This window comes from Macrotis lagotis, chromosome X, assembly GCF_037893015.1.
Source record: "Macrotis lagotis isolate mMagLag1 chromosome X, bilby.v1.9.chrom.fasta, whole genome shotgun sequence".
In the NCBI taxonomy this organism is placed as follows: domain Eukaryota; kingdom Metazoa; phylum Chordata; class Mammalia; order Peramelemorphia; family Peramelidae; genus Macrotis; species Macrotis lagotis.
The window spans coordinates 144,320,609-144,336,150 of NC_133666.1; the positions used below are offsets into that span (position 1 = coordinate 144,320,609).

Sequence of the window (15,542 nt, forward strand, 5' to 3'; positions counted from 1 at the left end):
ATGACCTAGCTGTGCAGCCTTGGGCAAGCCACTTAACCCCATTGCCTTGAAAAATCTAAAAACAAAAAAGGAAGTAAGAGAAGAAAAAATGAGAGGAATGAGAAGGAAAAGACTATCTAAAAGGAGGTAACAGAAGAAAAAAATGAGAGGAATGAGAAGGAAAAGACTATCTAAAAATACAAGAACTCCTGATCTAGATTGTCATATGAAGGAAATTTTCATTTTTTCTGGGGTCACTTCCCATCTTTCTTGCATCATCTTGTTAATAATAGTAGACTCTTTAAGGTTTGCAAAGCAAAATTATATCTAGTGTCATCTGTCTTCACAAAATCCTATGAGGCAGGTTCTATTATTATCTTCACCTTATAGATGAAGAAACTGAGGTTTAAGTGACTTGCCCATCATTAGTAAGGGTCTAAAGTAGAATGTGAGCTCAGGTCTTTGACTGCAGGACCAATATTCTGCTCACTGTGCCCAAAATTTGAAAAAATAAAGTGTATTACATAAAGTTATTGAACTCAGGTTTTATTCATCATAAAATTCAAGGACCTTCTGCTCATAGCTTCCAGGCATCTTTTGGGCAAGTCTGATGCACAGATGCATGCTACCATTTCATGAACCTGAAGTACAAGTTGTGTCCTTTGAAGTCAGTAACTTCTTTTTCATTAGCAATTCTTGCCTCATGCTGAACCATCTTTGTGGACAAAGGAATTCCACTTGTCCTTTGCTCTTCAATCCATCTCTTCAACTCCCTCTCTAAATCAGGCCATTTGGCTGATTTACCTCTTCTGCCCCGATGTGTTCAGTAGAATTTCCTTCTTCAGTCTCAGATTGTTTTCTCAGTTGGAGGAGGACCAAACAGCACAATTTGTTGGGAGCCAGGGTCTCTAAGCTGTTTGACACAGTCACAGCAAGAAGGCTCAAGGCAATCACACTGCCTGATGGAACAACATTTCCTTCTTCAATATATATAGGGATTTCATGCATACCAATATTTATAGGTTTATTATTGATTACAATATTTACTCACCCTAATACTGGAATGACTATATAGGAAGGATTTCAGAAAAATTCCTTGAATAAAACAGATTGTAAACTCTGTCTAAATTTAACAAGACTGCCTCTCCCTGAGGCATACAAAAGGCTTCAGCATTATGAAATCTCTGGAAAACCCAACACTGGGAATTCCAAGGAGATGCCAGAATATATACAGGGAAAACAGATACAAGATGGGTCTGATAGAATTCCAGGGAAATTAATAGTTTTGCCCCCCTTACCATACACAGGAATATGTGAAAAAGATGGTGAGAAAATAATACAGGTGACCGATTTGTGAACTCCAGCAGCCTTAGTTTCATGAGAAAGAATAAAAAAGTCACAGAAACCATGGCTTCTACCAACAAGGCCTGAAAGAAAAATTGGTTATTGTAAGAGTTAACAGATGGGTGGACAAGCATAAAGGCCCTCACTATAAGATTGTTAAGGAAGTGTATCTAAAAACATTACCTACACAAAAAATATAAAAAACTTTCCATTAAAAGAATTGCTTAATTAATAACTTTAAATGAATTAACAATTATACAATGTAGTAATAAATATGGTAACAGACAGGTTAAGGTCATCATGCTCTGAGTAGGGATAAGAAATCAATTAACTATATGATTATTACTTAAACTTGTAATCACAGAATAAAAACTTGTAACCATATGAACTATATGATTGATGATGAAAATTGTACACTCTTGTAACCAAGGAAATGATCTCAGCTTGCTTGCTTGAAACATACATGATTCTGAAACTATAAAAATAAATCCAAGCAGCTGACAGTCAGTCAACCTGCTCCTGCCTTTACCCACTTGTTGACTCAACTCATTTCGCCGACTATTCCTCCTGTCAGGTTCCAAGGACCTCGAAGAGGCTGGACCCCCCCCCCCACAACAATTTCCATTCACTTTTGCATGGAACACTTTGACCTTGAATTATCACTGTACAAAAATCTTTTTCTGAGTCATTTCTGGGCAGAACCTGGCAAACCGTAACCTAATATACTCATAACAGATATGAAACAGTGAGTGCAAAGACAACAAGCAGGAAATTCAAGTAAAAAAATCAACAATGAAAGCAAAAATAAGGGCAAAAATCAGGAAATACAAGGGGGAAAAAACCTACAACCACTATATAAAGTGCTCCCAGTTTTCAGACCCCAAATTTTTTGGAAAAGGATATGTCTTATACATGGGAAAATACAGTAGTTCCCTCTCCAAGGTCAGAATTAGGATAGTCAATGTGGAATGCTGACCTAGGATTCAAGATATGTAACCTCTGATCTGGTCGTCTCTAATTAGTTATGTGACACTGAATAGGTCATGTCCCTTCTTTGAGACTCGGTTCTAACCTTTGTGAATTGAAAAAGTTATAGTGAATATGATGAAGAGAACCATGGGCATAGGGAATATTGAAATTAATTGGAAACAAAATTTTGTGAACCTTCACTCTTCCTCTATCACGCTGTTAAAACACTCACATTCTCATTGCTAAGGCAGCTATGTTCTGCAGGTGCTGAAACAACACTCAAGACCACCCAGACCGGAATCCCAGACCTGAGACCCCTCCCCAAAAGGCATACTTTCCAATGAGGGATTTAGGCAACTCCCAAGACACTGCCTCTTCCCATGGACACTTATTGGGGAGGGGGGTGCGGTTATGGAGATTTCACGGGGGAGGTTCAGGCTCTCTTGCTTTAGGACTAATGCTTAACCTGGCAGCTGGCTTGCAAAGATTAATTAGCAATCCATGTGGTTTTTCTTTAATCTCTCCTTAATTTCTCTGGCTCTTTTTTTTTGTGTTGTAACTCCTTTTTAACAAATCTCTATTTTCTTTTTACACCTGCATGCCTGGATCAAGTAATGATTCTTCACTGGAAACACTGAACTCATTGACTTCCAGTGTACCTAGGTGGACTGGTTATGTGTGGCTTGTGTACAGAGTGCTGGACCTGGAGTCAGGAAGACTTGAGTTCAAATATGACCTCAAATATTTACTAGCTGTGTGACCCTGAGCAAGTCACTTAAACTTCTTAAGTTCCTCATCTGTAAAATTAGGTGGAGAAGGAAATGGTACTCCTAGTAGCTTTGCAAAAAAAAAAAATGCAAATAGAGTCACAAAAAGTACTTAGTGTTCTCTCTCTACTTCTGTCTTTGCCTCTCTGTCTCTGTCTCTCTCTCTCTCTCTCTCTCTCTCTCTCTCTCTCTCTCTCTCTCTCTCCCTCCCCCCCCCCCCCCACACACACTCTGCCCAAAGGAATAGATTCAAGTACTCTTTGGGTTCCTATTCATGCAGTCAGAACTGAAAAAAAAAATTTTTTTTCCTAAAAAAATGAAAGTGCTTGGTGAACCCTTACCCCACAATCCATCTAAGTATTTACTTTTAATCCAGTGGATAAAAATTAATTCAAAGCAAAGGCATTTAGTGAAAGAAAAGTAATGATAAAGCATGTTCCTCCTAACCCAGGACATACCTCACCATCACTTGGAAGAGGGGCCATATCTAAGACCCACTCATGGAAAAGGCCACTTGGAAGAAATGAGATCAGGGCAGATGCAAAGAATTTCGATTCTGCCTCTTGCCCTGCTGGCTATTAACATCATTTGATCATGTCATCATCACAAGATTTCTTCTGGGTATGTTTTCCCCTGATGTAATTTGCAAAGTCTGACAGGCATAGAGTTTTTGATGGTGGCTGGTTGTGGTCTATAATTTCCACTGGGTGTTTCTCCTTACTAGACTCATGTGGCACCTTGATAGTGCACTGGTCCTGTCATAGCTGCTGTTTGTTGCCCACTACAGATCCATTGAGCAGAGCCATGTGGAGCTTCTCTCCTCTTCAAGTTTTTGGCTTCAGTTAGTTTCCAACTGAAGGTCTAGTTCTACCTCTTAAGTAGAAGAGTGAATGAGTTCTGCCATCTCTCTTTTGGCTCAAAGCCTAGAGACTTAAGATTACATCTCTTAGGAAGGTAGTGCTCTCATAAATCATTGTCAGATTGTAGAAAAAGAAACTCATAATGACTTTTTCCTCCTCCTCTAAGAATTTTTCAATAGATTATAGCTGTAGAGTAAGAAGGAACCTCAGCAGTCATCTGATTTAGCCCTCTTATTTTGCAAATGAAGGAAGTTGGATCCAAAAAAAGTGTGATTTGCCCAAGGTCATACAGGTAAGTAGCAGAGCTGGTATTCTACCTCAGATTCTGATTCCAAATTCATACCTTTTTTACTACACCATCTTCTTTTCATCTTGGAGTTGAGGCAACAAGCTCTTATTAAGCACTTACCTTGTCCAGGCATTGTGCTAAGCATTGTCTTTGCAAAAATAGAAAAAACGATCACTGCGTTCAAAGAGCTCCCAATCTAAAGGTGGAAGAGAATACACAAAAGCAAAATGGAGGTGGGTGTGTAGAGAGAGGAAATGTAGTCAGGACAGATGCACAGTCTTGTTATCCAGAAAAATTGGAAACATAACCAGGAAGGTAAAAAGGTTAGTTGGACCTCTCTACAATATGAAACCCCAAGGAGAAACTTACCATTGAGAAAAGGGGGTTGACACAGCACGAGGCTATTCCTTTATTATTTTATTTATTCATTTTTCCAACTAAATGCAACACTAGTTTTCAGCAATCATTACTTTATTTGCAAGGTTTTGAGGTTCACATTTTCTCCCTCCCTCCCTATCCTTCCCCCCATGGAAATCAATCTAAAAATAGATTATACATGTATAGCTATGTTAAACATAGGTTGATATTAATCATGTTGTGAAAGAAGAATCAAATCAAAAAGAGGAAAAAAATTAGAGTGAAAAAATAAGACAACTTTTAAAAATTGAAGATAGTAAGCTTTGATCTGTTTTCAGACTCCATAGATTTTTCTCTATGTGGCAGATAAAAAATCCACTTTTAAAAAAATAGAGACTGAGCAAAAAAAAAAGTTTATTTTGGCTTTTCTTGAGAAAAGGGCACCCTCCAAGTCTCACAAAGGTAGTGAAGATGAGCTGCCCCCACTGACAGTCAAGCAAGATTATATGGTCTAACTCAATTCCCTCCTCCTTCCTACTGTCCCTTTCTGTCAACTCATTGGTTAGTCTTCAGAGTTACATTCTACTTGTGAAAATCTACCCCAGCAACAAAGAAAAGAATGAAAGGTTTTCATAAAATAGTACTTCACCATCCAGATGGTGAGAATAACCTTCAGGATTATAACTATCTTATTGAAGTAATGTAACTTCTCTAGGAACAGTCTACTTATCATCAAACAAGAGGTGTCTTATGAGCTTCATTGAATTGCAAAGTTTTCCTCATGAGAACACTCTACTGTTCTTCCAATTAAGATAATTTTATCATCAAATAGGTGACTAACTAAAAAATGCAAGGTCTCTCTGGAAATAGTCCACTATCCCCCCCCCCCCCCAACAGAATCCAGAGGGTGCCTGGCTTGGAATGCAAGATAGTCTTTGTTTTAATGATTTTTTAACCCTGAGAGGACTTCACTAGGAATATTAACTCTTAAGAGGGAATATCCCATTCATCTACATATGGATGGAATTTTCCATCACAGGTCTTTTAGAATTGTCTTTGATTATTGTACTGCTGAAATGATCAGTTCCATCATAGTTAATCATCACACAATGTTGCTGTTAGTATGTATAATGTTCTTTTGGCTATGCTCACTTTACTCAACATCAGTTCATGCAAATCTTTCCAGGCTTTCTGAAGTCCCATCCCTCATGATTTCTTATAGAACAATAGTGTTCTTTCACCTTCATAAAGCACAAGGTTTTTTTTTGTTATTGTTGTTGGCTTTTATTGTTTTGGGTTTATTTTTTGCAAGGCAATGGGGTTAGTGACTCGCCCAAGATCACAAGGCGAAGTAAATTTTAAGTGTCTGATGCTGAATTTGAACTCAGATCCTTCTGACCCCAGGGCCAATGCTCTAACTACTGTGCCACATGGCTGTCTCTATATTATAATTTGTTTAGCTATTCCCCAATTGATGGGCATCCCCTAAATTTCCAATTCTTTATCACTACAAAAAGAGTTGCTGCAAATATTTTTGTATATGTGGGTTTTTTACCCTTTTTTGTGATCTCTTTGGGATACAGACTTAGTAGTAGTATTGCTGGATCAAAGGGTATGCACAGTTTTATCGTCTTTTAGGTATAATTCCAAATATAGCACAAGATTATTCTAGAGTACATGGATATAGAGTACATAGAGTACATGGATATTCCACTGAGACTATCCCTAAGACAAGATGTTGAAATCCAGAAAGTTAGAAGCATAGCTGGAAGGGTCTAGTACATAGAATAGTTATTGAGCCAAGTTCTATCAGTTGGCTTTAAGGATATTTAAATTTTATTTTATTTTAAATTTATGAAATAAAACAAATATTTCTATTACATAGTAGAAAAGATATGATTGCACAATCATCTGCAAGTCTATTATGTACAGCTTGATATTTCTCTTAAACATAATAATCATGTAATTTTCTTTTTTCTTCCCCCCAATAGCTATCATTAGAAACAAATTTTATATGTATATAAATATATATATATATATATATGTACACATGTATGCACACACACACATACACACTATCAGTTTTTTCTTCTGGATGCAACTAGTGCCTTTCTTCATGCCCTTATAGTTAATGTGAGTATTTATAATAGTCAAAATAACTTAGTTGCTCAAAGTTGTTCTTAAAATGATATTGCTGTATATACTGTTACTGCTCAAAGTTGTTCTTAAAATGATATTGCTATATATGCTGTTACTAAATTTCCTGCTCTACAAGGACTACACCTTTGTAAAAAACCTCTCTCTGACTTGGTGTTAGAAAATTCTTGTATCTGTTTTTAATGATTGGTTGCTAAACAGTATCCATTCAGCCTCATTTAAGGGATTGCCTTTCAAAAAAAATACTACTAAGAGCTCCTTGAGTTTGAGATTCTCTAGTTTTCTTTTTGGCATTCCCATTCAGATGAATGAGAGGGAAAAGTCAAAGAATAAAACACCTTTAGGTGGAGATGTTTCAAGAGCTTCCACCAAGATCACCTCAATTTTCACTCTAAATTTCTACCTTTAAAATATGTGTGGGTGTGGGTGTGTGTAAAAACAAACCTTGAGATGCTCTATATTAGTGGTTTTAAGATCCCTTCCTAACTTTAATATTCTATAACAATGATCAAGAGATTCAGAGAGAAGTTCCCCATCTGGGGAGTTATTTTCAAAGAGATATTGTCAAGTATACAAGTCAAGTCAAATCAGCCACATTTATTATTATAGTAAGTTCCAGGAATAAAAATACAATCAAAGAGAAATACGGTTCCTGCCCTCAAGAAACTTGCATTCTAATGGAAGAAACAATACATCAAAATGAATTGATTGACTTGGGTTGCAAAGAAGGGAAATTATTTCAGGTGTTGTTTTGAGTTGCTTGAAATGGAAGTTGTCACCTAATCGTTAGGAGTATTTTCTCTATTGGGAAGGCAAGGAGAGAAGAAAGGTTGAAGAGGCCTTTGAAAGACTGTTTGGGAGACAGCAGATGAGAGATCTGTCTATGGCATTGTAAAATGCATTATGTCCCCTCTTGTAATCCAGGAAAATACTTACTTTGTGTACAGCTTGACTTAGACTATAGCCATCTTGGGAATTCCATTGAAAAAGAATTTCTCTTCAATTAATGTGGAGCATTTCTCCTTTCTCTTGATTGAATCTTCACAGATGCCCACTTCCTACTCTGTCTTATCGCCCACATGCACCGCCCAGTAGTGTTTGCCTGAGGCAAAGGTCTGGGTCCCTAATACAGCAAAAGCATTGGCAAAACTTTCTTTATTGTCAGATAGGTCCTGGGGCACACTTCCATATTTGACTTCAAATCTTCAGACAGAATGAAATGAGGATGGGCTCTTTCAGGATCCAGAATTATATCCCTGTGGAAGCTCATGAACATTTCTCTCAAGTCAGTGACAGGAAAGGTGGTCCTGTCAGGAAAAATAACTCTGGTTCTTGAAGTAGCAGCTTTTTCTTCCTTTCCTAAGTACCTTTCATATCCTGGAGCATTTCTAAGAGTGCCTTGTCCAAATTCTCCCTTACTTCTATTATCAATCATTGCAGATTTTGGATTTGTTGTGACAATTTGACCTTGTTCTCTTCAAATTTCACCAGGTTGTCTCTCCATTGCTGGTCCAGTTTCTGTATTTGTAGAATTTTTTCATTCCATAAGAATTGGTTCATTTTCTCATATTTGGACATAACTAACCATTGAAAAATGAATGTGTCTTCCTTATATTTTGCTTCTTTCCTTATCACACTGTCCATTATGACTTTAAAACTTTCCGTTTATTCCTGTAAGCTATTTTGTGTTTCCCAGAGCTTTTCTTTGCACTTGACATCAGCCATTTCCAAGGGAAGGACTTATTCTCTGTGGCTAATGAACAGGAATCACAGGGGGTTCTTTTGATCTTCCTCATAGAAGAGCTTCTCCTTTTCTCTGTGCTGATCACAGATGGTCAGGCTCACAATGGTAGATGAGGTCTGAGCATTTTGGCAGTGATGGATAGATCCTGCAAGTTTTTGTTGGATATCAAATCCGTGCTGTATTCAATGACTCCTCTGCATTCTGGGCAGGTTAATATTTCATGGACTCTCACCCTGCACTGGTTAAGACATTCTGTGCAAAAACTATGACCACATTTGATAGTCACTGGGTCTATGAAGTAACCCAGGCAGATAGAGCAAGTAAAATATTCCTGGAGCTTTTCAATTAAATCTTTAGCATGCATGTCCAAGTTTTTGTTCCCTACCTTCTCAGATATTCCTTTCACAGAGATGATGCTGGTCCTTTCCTTTGAGCTCTGGAAGGAAAAGAAGTTAAATCCAATTTGGTGGCACCTTTTTATATACCTTTCTTTGGCTAGACCTTCCCTTTACTCTTCCATAAAAGGTGAGAACTCCTGGGATTAGGTAATCTTTCTATCCTCTGGGGCTGAGTTCTCACCTTTGTCCATTTTGAATTCTAAGGAGCTATGGTTCACAACCGTTTTTACACCCAGGTACTTTAGGCCAGAATTGCCTGGCCCTTTCTGTTCAAGCAGAACTAACCTGAATCCCTTCTTCTCAGTGATTCCTCTCTGGATAAATAATATTAGTTCTTTCCTATACTGAGTTAAGGTTGAAATGGGTACAGGATTTAAACATAAAAGGTGGGGTGGCTAGGTGGCCTAGGGCAAGCCACTTAACCCTGTTGCCTTGAAAAATCTAAAAAAAAAAAGTAGAAGTAAATATAAAAGGTGATATGACAAGCCAGTTAGGAGAACATGGAATAGTTTATCTGTCAGATCTATGGAAAGGAGGGCAGTTTATGACCAAATAAGAGATAGAGAACATTATAAAATGCAAAACGCATCATTTTGATTTCATTAAATTGAAAAAGATTTAGCACAAATAAAACCAACCAAGATTAAATGCAAACAAGATTAAAAGAAATGTAGTAAGTCGGGAAACAATTTTTTATAACTAGTGTTTCTGATAAACAATTTATTTCTAAAATATATAGAGAACTGAGGCAAATTCATAAGCATACAAGTCATTCCCCAATTGATAAATGGTCAAAGGATATGAAAAGGCAATTCTCAGATGAAGAAATTAAAGCTATCTATAGTCATATGATAAAATACTCCAAATCATTATTGATTAGTGAAATGCATATTAAAACAACTCACACCTATCAGATTGGTCAATATGGCTAAAAAATAAAAAGAGCAATGTTGGAGGGGATGTGGGAAAACTGGAACACTAAGGCATTGTTGGTGGAATTGTGAAGTAACCCAATCTTTCTGAGCAATTTGAAATTATGCCCCAAGGGCAATAAAACTGTGCATACCTTTTGATCCAGCAATATGACTACTAGGTCTGTATGCCAAAGAGATCATAAGAAAGGGGAAAAAAACCCACATGTACAAAAATATTTATAGTAGCTCCTTAAGAATTGGAAATTGACTCTTCCCTTGACCTGTTCTAGATAATCATTTAAAATGGTGAGGTATTCTCTTGATCCAGAGACCCCCACAAAATCAGGCAAGTCAAGGGGTTCAAATCTCTGGGTCCACTTCAAGAACACCTGTGAAACAGCCCAAGTCATCAAGGGCATGCATATCTGAAAAGCTACCAAGTAGTTGAAAGATGTCATGTTGAATAAACAATGTCTTCCATTCTGTCAATATAATGGTGGCATTGGCAGGTATGCCCAGGCTAAGCAGGATTTGGCCAAAAAAGAGTGCTGAGTTCTTGCTGCATATGCTTAAAAATGTAAAGAGCAACACTGAGTTAAAGGGTTTGGATGTGGATTCTCTTGTCATTGAGCATATCCAGGTTAACAAGGATCCCAAAATGAGATGGTGTACTTACAGGCCTCATGGTCGAATCAACCCATACATGAGTTCTTGCCATATTGACATGACTTACTGAAAAGGAAAAAATTGATCCTAAACCAGAAATTGCTCAAAAGAAAAAGATATCCCAGAAGAAACTGAAGAAACAAAAGCTTATAACATGAGAATAAATATGACATTAGAAGGTAAATAAAAGTGAAATGAAAAAATTTGTCACCAAAAAAAAAGAATTGGATTTTCGAGGGGGGCGGAGCCAAGATGGTGACAAGAGAGGATCGTCTCTTAGGCACTCTCTCATAAAACTTATAAACTAAGGACTCTAACTAAATTTTTGAGAGACAGAACCCACAGAGGGACCCAGTGAGGCACTTCTACTCAAAGTAACCTGCAAAAGAATAGAAAGGCTTTGCTTCCCAGGGTTGGAGGGGCAGCCTGCCAGAGGGGTGGCCTGCCAGAGTGAAAGAACTTCAGCCTCCCGGAGGCAGCCCCAGGGCACTGGGAGCCTTGGCTCACAGCAGCGGGGGGAGTTTCCTGACCTACACCCCAGGGAGCACTGGGCACGGGCACAACTTGGGCGAGCGGGTAAGCTGGAGCCCCCAGGGCATGAGCCTATTGAGGCAAGAGAGGGGAGTGAAGAGAGAGAGACTGCAGAGCTCTGTCCTCTGCCCCTGGAACAGGACACTGGGGTTCTAACCCCATTTAGATCCTGATTGCAGTCTAGGCCCCCCCCCATAGAATAGCAGCCCCCCCACCTCAGCCCTGTGGCAGAGGGGGGCACTTATGGTCATTCACAGACCATGAGGGAGGACAGAGCCTCACATACTGAGATCCTGGTGGGAGTGTCCCAAAAGCTCAGGAAGCACCCCAAAAACAGGCTCAGGCTGGGAAAATGAGCAAACAGAAAAAAGAGGAACACCATCGATAAATACTTTGCCTGTGAGCCCAAGAAAGATCAAAACACTCAGTCTGAAGATGAGGAAGCATAAGCTCCAGCATCTAAAGACTCCAAAAAAAACAGAAATTGGGCTCAGGCTATGATAGAGCTCAAAACGGACTTCGAAAATCAAATAAGGGAGATAGAAGAAAAACTGGGAAAAGAAATGAGATGCAGGAAAAACATGAAAATGAAGTCAGCAGCTTAGTCAAGGAAATCCAAAAAAATGCTGAAGAAAATAGCATGCTAAAAAACAGCTTAGGTCAAATGGATAAAACAGTTCAAAAAGTTATTGAGAAGAATGCTTTAAAAAGCAGAATTGGCCAGATGGAAAAGAGATAAGAAAGCTCTCCGAGGAAAACAAATCCTTCAGACAAAGAATAGAACTCAGGGAGATTGATGAATTTACAAGAAATCAGGACTCCATACTTCAAAACCAAAAGAATGAAAAATTAGAAGAAAATGTGAAACATCTCGAAGAAACAACTGATATGGAAAACAGATTGAGAAAGATAATTTAAAAATTATTGGAATACCTGAAAGTCATGATCAGGAAAAGAGCCTTGACATCATTTTCAAAGAATTACTACAGGAAAATTGCCTTGATATCCTAGAAGCAGAGGGCAAAATAGAATTGGAGAGAATCCACCAATCTCCCTGAGAAAGAGATCCAAAAAAAACAACCCCCAGGAATATTATAGCCAAGTTGCAGGACTCCCAAGTCAAAGAGAAAATATTACAAGCAGCCAGAAGGATACAATACAAATACCGTGGAGTTGCAATCAGGATCTCACAGGACTTAGTAGCAACTATGTTAAAAGCTCGTAGTGGGGTGGCTAGGTGGAATTACCTAGCTGTGTGGCCTTGGGCAAGCCACTTAACCCCATTTGTCTCGCAAAAAAAAAAAAAAAACTTTAAAAAAGAAAAAAAGCTCATAGGGCTTGGAATATAATATTCCAGAAGGCAAAAGAGCTTAGAATGCAACTGAGAATCAACTACCCAGAAAAACTGAATGTCCCCTTCCAGGGAAAAAAGATGGATTTTCAATTAACCAGGGGAATTTCAAATGTTCCTGTTGGAATGGTCAGAGCTGAACAGAAGGTTTGATCTTCACATACAGGACTCAGGTGAAGCATAGAGATTGGAGGAGAAGGGGAAAATATGAGGGACTTAATGATGATGAACTGCATGTATTCCTGTATAGAAAAATGACACTGATAATACTCAGATGAACCTTCTCAATTAATAGAGCAGGTAAGAGCTTTTATAGTTGAAGCACAGGAGAAAGCTGAATTTGTTTTTTGGGTTTTTTTAGGCTTTTGCAAGGCAAATGGGGTTAAGTGGCTTGCCCAAGGCCACACAGCTAGGTAATTATTAAGTGTTTGAGACCGGATTTGAACCCAGGTACTCCTGACTCCAGGGCCGGTTCTTTATCCACTGTGCCACCTAGCCTCCCCAAAGAAAGCTGAATTTGAAGATAAAATATGGTTTAAAAATGGAGTCAATAGAAAAAAGGGAAATATAATGGGAGAAAGAAGAAGGAGAGGGGGAATAGGCCAAGATATTTCATATAATAAGATTTTTCTTTATTACAATGAGCTATTGCAATGATATGGAAGGGGGGAAGGCAAGGGGGAATAAGGGGAAACTTTGCTCTCATCAGAGGTTCTTAGGAGAGGAAATAGCATATATATTCAATGGGATATAGACATCTGGAGTAAGAAGGAGGGGGGGACAGGGGGAAGGGGTGGGGATGTGAATGATGGAGGAGAGGATGGACTATGGTGGGAGAGTGGTTAGATATAACACATTTTATTTTTTACTTCTTGCAAGGGTCTGGGATTGGATGGACTGGCCAGGACCATAGAGCCAGGTGGATGCTGGGCATAAGGGATGGTATGGGGGCTCAGGGCCTCCAGGCCCCAGGGCCAGGGATCTGTCTGCTGCACCACTCAGCTACCCTACAGCAGAGACAGAGCAAAAGGAGAGAGAAAATAGAGTACATGGTAGTAGAGAAATATGAAAGGAGGGAGTTGTGATAAGCAATGGCAATGGTGGAAAAATATGGAAGTAACTTTAGTGATGGACTTATCATAAAGAATGTGATCCACCCATGACAGAGTTGGTGGTGTTGGAACACAGACTGAAGCACACTTTTTAGTATTATTATTATTTTTTGGGGCGGGGTACAGGGTAAATGGGGCTGGGTGGCCTGCCTAGGTCTGCATAGCAGGGTGATTGTTGGGTGTCTGAGGCCAGATTTGGACCCCGGTGCTCCTGGCTCAAGGGCCAGTGGTCGTACACCACCCGGCCTCCCCTACTATTGCTACTATTTTATTTTGGGTATTTTTTTTCTTTTTTTGGTTTTTGCAGGGCAGTGGGGTTGGAGTGGCTTGCAAGTCACACAGCTGGGTGATTGTTGGGTGTATGGGCCAGATTTGGGCTCGGGTGCTCTTGGCTCCAGGGCTGGTGCTCCGTCCACTGCGCCACCTGGCCATACCTACAATTACTACTATTTTTTTTAATTTTAATTTTAATTTTCTTCTCTCCCCTTTACTTTATTGCTCAAGCGAGTCTATATTTTTTGGGGGGAGGGGGTACTTTGTTTACTCTAAAACAAGAATATTTTATTAATGTATAAAAAACATTATTTGTACAAAATGAGAATAAACAAATATTTAAAAAAAAGAATTGGAAATTGAGGAGATAGCCATCAATTGGGGAATACTTCAAATTGTAGTATATGAATGTGATGGAGTACTATTGTTATATAAGAAGTTGTGAGGAATGGGACTTCAGAAAACCTGGAAAAACTTGCATGAACTGATGCTGAGTGAAATAAGCAGAACCAGAAGAATATTATACATACAAACTGCAACATTGTGTGATGATCAACCATGATGTAGTTGATCAAATCAGCAATGCAATAATCAAAGGTAATTATAAAGGATTTGTAGTGGAAAATACCATTCACATCCAGAGAAGGAATTATGGACTGAATGCAGACTAAAGCTTACTATTGTCTAATATGATATTCTTTAAAATGGAATTAATGTTTCTTGATTTATAAGTTTCTGATCAATTAGTCTCTTAAACTTTTACTAAGGGTTATAAAATGTCAATCTGCTTTGTAAGGCCTGTTTCCTGCAATATTGACTAAACCGGTGTCAATACTATCTGGTTATCTCATTGTTAGTACCTGTTCAACAAACTTTAAGATGAGATATCCTGGATGAGCAGAGAGAAAATCCTATTGTTATTTGTAAACATTTATTTTTCAGCATAAATGGAATTCTTGTCAATAGGAATTTAAGCAAATATTATAAGATTTGAAAGAAAAATATTTTAACCATATCATCTGTGAAACTCATTGGTTGACCACCATTATTCTTTGTTCAAATTAGATAAAATGATCCCAAAATGTTGTGTCAATGTTGAAATTTGTAAGGATGCCATCCACCTGTGGGTTTTGGAAAGATCCTAGAGAATTAAACTTCATTTATAAAACTAATTTTATTGCTTCATTTTAACCTAAGGAAATTATGGTTAACACTATCATCAATGTTTAAAAGTTGTCTTATGCATTATGTTTTTTCCTTCTAGCATTGTTTCCTTTTTTTTATTTGATTCTTCTTTCACAACATGATTATTATGGATATATGTTTAACATGTATAGCCTATATTACATTACTTTCTGTCGGGGGGGGGAAGGAAAGGAGGGAGGGAGAAAAATGTGAAACTCGAAACTTTACTCAAAAATGATTGTAGGAGCAGCTAGGTGGCACAGTGAATAGAGCACCAGCCCTGGAGTCAGGAGGACCTAAGTTCAAATCTGGCCTCAGACACTTAATAATTGTCTAGCTGTGTGATCTTGGGCAAGTCACTTAACCCCATTGCCTTAAATAAGTAAATTTTTTAAATGATTGTTGAAAATTAAATTGGCATGTATTTGGAAAAATAAATTAAATATTTTTAAAAAAGTAAAATGAAATAATATTAGCTCTTTCCCTTGATATCTGGTGGTAAATACACATAAGCAAATAACAATTTTAAAAATTCTGGGGCACTACTTTTTTAAAAAAATAACCCATTATTTTATTGAGTTGATTGACATAAAAATTGATGTATTTTGTCATACTTGGACATAACTTAACAGTCAAAAAATGAGTA

At 38.1% G+C, this 15,542-nt stretch overlaps 1 pseudogene; it reads right to left on the reverse strand.

Moving 5' to 3' along the window:
* Positions 1–7,144: 7,144 nt before the first annotated feature.
* Positions 7,145–9,044, reverse strand: LOC141502871 (putative E3 ubiquitin-protein ligase TRIML1 pseudogene; annotated as a pseudogene).
* Positions 9,045–15,542: the final 6,498 nt, after the last annotated feature.